Source organism: Jaculus jaculus, chromosome 12 (assembly GCF_020740685.1).
Source record: "Jaculus jaculus isolate mJacJac1 chromosome 12, mJacJac1.mat.Y.cur, whole genome shotgun sequence".
NCBI lineage: Eukaryota > Metazoa > Chordata > Mammalia > Rodentia > Dipodidae > Jaculus > Jaculus jaculus.
This window is the reverse complement of record NC_059113.1, coordinates 60254461-60261765: the sequence shown is the minus strand read 5'-3', so window position 1 is coordinate 60261765 and position 7305 is coordinate 60254461.

Sequence of the window (7305 nt, the reverse complement as noted above, 5' to 3'; positions counted from 1 at the left end):
GAGACAGAGTGAGAATAGGTGCTCTAGGGTCTCTAGCCACTGCAAATGAACTCCAGACACATGTGCCTCCTTGTGCATCTGGCTAACGTGGGACCTGGAAAATCGAACCGGGGTCCTTAGGCTTCGCAGGCATGTGCTTTAACCGCTAAGCCATCTCTCTGGCCCTCTTCCCTTTTTTTTTTAAGTTTTTTATTTATTTATTTGAGAGTGACAGACACAGAGAGAAAGACAGATAGAGGGAGAGAGAGAGAATGGGCACGCCAGGGCTTCCAGCCTCTGCAAACGAACTCCAGACGCGTGCGCCCCCTTGTGCATCTGGCTAACGTGGGACCTGGGGAACTAAGCCTCAAACCGGGGTCCTTAGGCTTCACAGGCAAGCGCTTAACCACTAAGCCATCTCTCCAGCCCTTTGTTTTGTTTTTTGAGGTAGGCTCTCACTCTAGCGCTGGCTGACCTGGAATTCACTATGTAGTCTCAGGGTGGCCTTGAACTCATGGCAATCCTCCTACCTCTGCCTCTCAAGTGCTGGCATTACAGGCGTGTGCCACCATGCCCAGGTCTCGCTCTAGCCCAGGCTGACCTGGAATTTACTAAGTAGTCTCAGGGTGACTTCAAACTCACAGCAATCCTCTTACCTCTGCCTCCCGAGTGCTGGGATTAAAGGTGTGGGCCACCATGCCTGGTTTAAAACTCTTTAAACAAAAGGGGGGCTGGAGAGAGGGCTTCGAAGTTAAGGCACTTGCCTACAAAGCCTAATGACCTGAGTTTGATTCCCCAGTGCCCATGTAAAACCAGATGTACAAAGTGGCACATACATCTGGAGTTCATTTGCAGTGGCCAGAGGCCCTGGTATATCTATTCTCCTTCTCTCCCTCTTTATCCCCTCCCCCCCCTTGCAAATAAACAAAATATTTCAAAAGATAAAATAAACCGGGCATGGTGGCGCACACCTTTAATCCTAGCACTTGGAAGGCAGAGGTAGAAGGATCACCATGAGTTCAAGGCCACCCTGAGACTACATAGTGAATTCTAGGTCAGCCTGGGCTAGAATGAAACCCTACCTCAAAAACCCAAAATAAATAAATAAAGATAAAATTAAAAAAAAATTGCAGCTGGGCATGGTGGTGCACGCCTTTAATCCCAGCACTCGGGAAGTAGAGGTAGGAGGATTGCTGTGAGTTCAAGGCCACCCTGAGACTTCATAGTGAATTCCAGGTCAGCCTGGACTAGAGTGAGACCCTACCTCGAAAAACAAAACAAAAGCAAAAAAAAAAAAAAAATTTTTTTTTAAAAATCAACCAACAACCCATCCTAAAACAAACCAGTGGGAGACAGTGAATGCTCCTGAAATGAAAGGGTGATGACAAATGAGTTGGATAGAGAACACAATGGGCAGATGGCCAGAAACCTTGCGGGTTTGCATAATAAGACTGGATTTTCTGCTAGAAGGAATGAGAGCATTTATTTTATCATGTTAGCTTCTGAGTGTCACAGTGGAACATTTACACATTTGAATGTTGATGGAGACATTTACAAAAATAGACAAAATGTGATAATTTGCATGGTTTCTTGATAAGCTCCCCTGCTGGTGTTGGTGATGTCATTTGATCACACCAGTGAGAGTGGGTGGAAAAGTAGAGGAATGTCAAGGTTCTATCTGCTGTTTGAGCCTCGGAAGTGTCTTCTAGGGAAAGTGCTCAGCAGTACTGGCCATAGGAAAATGAAGCTCACTAGCTGCTATGGTTTGGGTATAAAATATTCCCCCAAACCTTGTGTATTGAACCCAATTGTGGGCTTTGTTTTTTTGAGAGAGAAAGAAAGAAGCAGAGAGAGAAAAAGAATGGGTACTCCAGGGCCTCTAGCTCTGTAAACCAACTCCAGACACATGCACCACCTTGTATATCTGGCTATCATAAGTCCTGGGAAATCAAATCTTGGTCCTTTGGCTTTGCAGGCATGCACCTTAACTGCTAAGCCATCTCTCCAGTCTGGGTTCCTCTTCTTTTTTTTAAAAAACTACTCTATTTATTTATTTATTTACTTATTTATTACAGAGAAAGAGGCAGATAGAAAGAAAAGAGATAGTGCACCAGAGCCCCCAGCCACTGCAAATGAACTCCAGATGTGAGTGCCACCTTCTGCATCTGGCTTTACATGGGTACTGGGGAATCAAACCTGGGTTCTTAGGCTTTACATGCAAGCACCTTAACAGCTAAGCCATCTCTCGAGCCCCAGTTGTGGGCATTTGAGTGGTATTTGGCTCATGAGGACACTCACATCTCCAACGGATGAATGCATGAATGAGCTCATAGCTGAATGGGCTATTCGGAGGTGGGGCCTCTTGGAGGAAGTAGGCCCCTGGGAGTGTGACTTTGAGAGCTAACTCTTGTTTTGGATTTCTGTAGCAGACAGCTTCAGGTTGCTGAGATGAACTTCCAAACCAGGCAGTTCTAGAAGAAGGAATATTTATTGAAGCTTACAGATCCAGGGGAAGTTCCATAATGGCAGAAGAAACTGGCCCTCTCTCACAGGACAGAGAAAAAGAAGTCCTAAGCCCCAAACCCAAAATCCATATAACATACAAGCACACTTAGGAATTCCAGGTGGAATTCAGGAATTCAGAATTTTGCATATCTTTAGACTGGAATTTCAAATCCCCCACCACACCTTTGGGCTGGACCCTAAGATCCGCCCAGTGACACCTCCTCCACCCAGGTGGCTGCAGATCAGAATCACAAACTGTAATCAAATCCTGAATATATGGGGGGGGGGCATTAGTTTAAACTACCACAAGCCCTTTTGCACTCTGCTTCCTGACTGCCATGAGGTGAGCAGCTTTCCTCTGTCACACCCTTCTGCTGTGATAGTTCTACATCTCTATAATAACTAAAAGCAAAGGAGGGCTGGAGAGATGGCTTAGCAGCGAAGACGCTTGCCTTCAAAGCCTAAGGATCCAGGTTCAATTCTCCAGTACCCACAAAAGCCAGATTCACATAATGCATCTGGAGTTTGCAGTGGCTAGGGGCCCTGGCACACCCATTCTCTCTTTCTCATAAATATATAAAAACTACACACACTATGATGGAGAATGGAGTTTCAAAGGGGAAAGTGGGGGAAGGGAGGGCATTACGATGGGATATTGTTTATAATCATGGAAGTTGTTAATAAAAAAAATTTGAAAAGAAAAATAAATAAATAAAATTAAAATTAAAAAAAAGAATGTTAAAAAAACTACACACACACACACACACACACACACACACACACACACACACATGCATACATACATACATTACATGGGAGCCAGATGACCACAATTGAAACCCCAGAAATTGAGAGCTAAGCCACTCCTCTCAGTTGTTTGTCACAGTGACAAAAGGTTACTAGCATTAACCTCAGGACTACATGACAGGTTTGGAGCAGTCATTTGGGACTCATTTATAGAGAGGCTGAGGTAGTTGAGACAAAGTACTGTCTTCCCAGCACTCATGGGTGCTCATGGTGAACATTTTGAACATTTGTATTGACAGATGTGTGCTATAATAGTATAATAATTTTAATTTCAAGTTGAGATACAAAGTTTTCTTTACTTATTAAATTCATAAACTTTCATAGGAAAAACCAAGCCACATTAAAGCAAAAGCACCTGCCAATCATGCTGGACACAAGCCCACGAAACAGTTCATGTTTGCTGTTTGTGAGTTTGAGCTTAGTTTGTAGGGATTTTATCACTATTGCTCATTCTGCCATTGCTTCATTAGTATCAAAAGTACCAAGTATGTCCTTTAATCCAAGCACTCAGAAGGCAGAGGTAGGAGGATTGCTGTGAGTTCCAGGCCAGCCTGAGACTGCATAGTGAATTCCAGCCTGGGCTCAATGGAGACCAAACAAACAAACAAACAAACAGTACCAATTATGGCACACTCCTTTAATCTCACCACTAAGGAAATTGAGGTAGGAGAACTGCCATGAGTTTGAGGCCACCCTAGGCTACCAGTGGGGAGGAAGTCTGTGAAACTGAGTGTTGTAGTCAGTTTCATGCTGCTGGAAGGAACGTCCCAACCAGGCGCAGTTTAGGGGAGGAAGGGGTTTATTTCAAGCTTATAGCTCCAGGGGGAAGTTTCATCAGTGGCCAAGGATGCTGCTTCCATACATCCAAGCAGAGAGAGTGAGCATCACCAGGCAACAAACACCAAAAACAACAAGCACAAAACTAGCAGCAAATAGCAGGGACCAGGCCAGAGCCCAACAGCTCTGCATATCTTTTGGACAGGAATTCAGATCCTCCCCCAAACACACCTTTGGGCTGGACCCCAGGGTCAGCCCCCAGTGACACCTCCTCCAGCCAGGCGGCTGAAGATCCAAGTTACAAGCTTTAATAAAACCCCTGAGTCTATGGGGGCACACGTTCTAGCTACTGCACTGAGGAAGAAACAGGAAGCTGTTGCTAAGGAGGGGTTAGGAGGTTGTTGTTTTCAGCCGCCTTGGATGAGACTGCTAAGCCATCCCTCCAGCCTGACTTATTTGGTTTTGAAGCATAGTCTTATATAGTTCAGGCTGGCTCCAAACTTGTTATGTAGCTGAGGATGACTTTGAACTCCTGATTCTTCTGCTTCCACCTCCCAAGTGCTAGGACTATAGATGCTACCTGTAATGTGTGCTACCATGCCTGGCCCACAATTTGTATCATTTTGAAAGCAAAATTCTTAGCCAAGAGGCTGAGGTAAGAGGGTGGATGTGAGCTTGAGACTGACCTGGAACTATAGCGTAAGTTCCAGGTCAGCCTGGGCTGGAGACCCTGCCTCAAAAAAAAAAAAAAATCTTAATAAGGTCAACTTTTTTTTCTTTTGTTTTTGAGGCAGGGTCTCCTAGCCCAGGCTGACTGGAATTCACTATATGGTCTCAGGGTGGTCTTGAACTCACAGTGATCCTCCTACCTCTGCATCCTTAGTGTTGAGATTAAAGGTGTGTGCCACCACACCTGACCAACTTTTTTTTTTTTTTTTTTGAGGTAGGGTCGCACTGTAGCTGGTTGAAGTTCACTCTAAGTACTTGTCATGGTTTCAGAGGGTTGAGGCTATACTCATGGAATATATTGTTTTCTCAGTTTGGTCTTTTCAAGAGAAACCTAAACCAGGTTTAGGAATGTTGGTAAAGTCAACACAAAATATTTCTTTTTTCTTTCTTTATTTTATTAACAACATACATAATTATAGACAATGAACCATGGTATTTCCCCCCCTTTCCCTTTGGCAACTTTATTCTTCATCCCCTCCCAGTCTTAATTAGTCCCTCTTTTATTTTTATTTATTTATTTTTTTAAATTTTGTTTATTTTTATTTATTTGAGAGCAAGAGAGAGAGAGAGAGACAGAGAGAGAGAATGGGCATGCCAAGGCCTCCAGCCACTGCAAATGAACTCCAGATGCTTGTGCCCCCTTGTGCATCTGGCTTACGTGGGTCCTGGGGAATTGAGCCTTGAACTGGGGTCCTTAGGCTTCTCAGGCAAATGCTTAATGGATAAGCCATCTCTCCAGCCCTATTTTCATTTTTTAATTATATAAATAAATAAATAAATATATATATTACATATATGTGTATATATATATAAACACACACACATACATTTACATATGTAATAGTTTTTAACAATAGGGTCTCACCATCTGTTTCTGGTGGGAAACCAAGAGCCTTGGCAATAGCCTGCAATGTTTTGGGGCAATAGGGACCTCCCTGGCCAACAACTCACTAGAAGGTATCCCATCCCTGTCATTGAAAGTTTTCTGTATCAATCTATGGCTTCTGGGTATGCCATTATCCAAAAAAGTAGCTTTCATTTATCTTATTCACAATATTTTGAAGTTTTTGTTTGTTTGTTTGTTTTGTTTATCGAGGTAGGGTCTCACTCTAGCCCAGGCTGACCTGGAATTCACTATGTAGTCTCAGGGTGGCCTCGAACTCACGGCAATCCTCCTACCTCTGCTTCCCGAGTGCTGGGATTAAAGGCGTGCGCCACCACACCCGGCTATCAAGTTTAATGAACCCTCTCCCCACTCTTCTTTTACTCAATCTCTTCCCCTGGCCTCGCTTAGGCTATTCCACCCCCTGTAATCTTTTCTTCTACTTACATATATACAATACCATCCCTTTAAGTCTTCCCTTCTCCTCTCTCCCTTATAGCTTTTTTCTAGCTTATTGACCTCTGATACCCATTTTTGGTGCCAGCTCACACACAAGTCTAAACATTTGTAGCTAGGCTCTACATATGACAGAGAACATGTGGCCGGGCATGGTTGCTCACGTCTTTAAGTCCAGTACTTGGGAGGCAGAGGTCTGAGGATCACTATGAGGTGGAGGCCACCCTGAGACTACATAGTGAATTCTAGGTCAACCTGAGCTAGAGTGAGACCCTACCTCAAAAAAGCAAACAAACAAAAATCAAATAAAGAGAGAGAACATGTGACATTTGGCTTTCTGGGCCTGGGTTTCATCACTTAGTATAATCTTCTCCAGGTCCATCCATTTCCCTGCAAATTTCATAATTTCAGTTTTCTTTACTGCTGAATAGAACTCCATTGTATAAATGGATCACATCTTCATTTTCCATTCATTAATTGACAGACATCTAGGCTGGTTCCATTTCCTAGCTATTGTGAATAGAGCAGCAATAAACATGGTTGAGCAAGTATCTCTAAGGTAGTGAGATGAGTCCTTAGGATATATGCCTAGGAGTGCTATAGCTGGGTCATATAGTAAATCTCTTTTTAGCTGTCTCAGGAACTCCCACACTGATGTCCACAATGGCTGGACCAGATTGCATTCCCACCAACAGTGTAGAAGGGTTCCTATTTTTCTGCATCCTTGCCAACATGTATTGTCATTTGTTTTCTTTTTTTTTTTCTTTTTTTTTTTTTTCTTGATGATAGTCATTCTGACAGGAATGAGATAGAATCTCAAAGTAGTTTTAATTTGCATTACCCTGATGGAGAACATTGTTTAAGTGTTTATATGCCATCTGTATTTCTTCTTTTGAGAACTCTCTATTTAGTTCCATAGCCCATTTAAAAAAATACTTTTTACTTATTTATTTGAGAGAGAGAGAGAAAGGCAGAGAGAGAGAGAGGGAGAGAGAGAGAGAGAGAGAGAGAGAGAGAGAGAGAGAGAGAGAGAGAGAGAGAATGGACTCACCAGGGTCTCCAGCCACTGCAAACGAACTCCAGATGCATGTGCCCCTTGTGCATCTGGCTTACGTGGGTCCTGGGGAATTGAACTGAGGTCCTTTGGCTTTGTAGGCAAACGCCTTAAC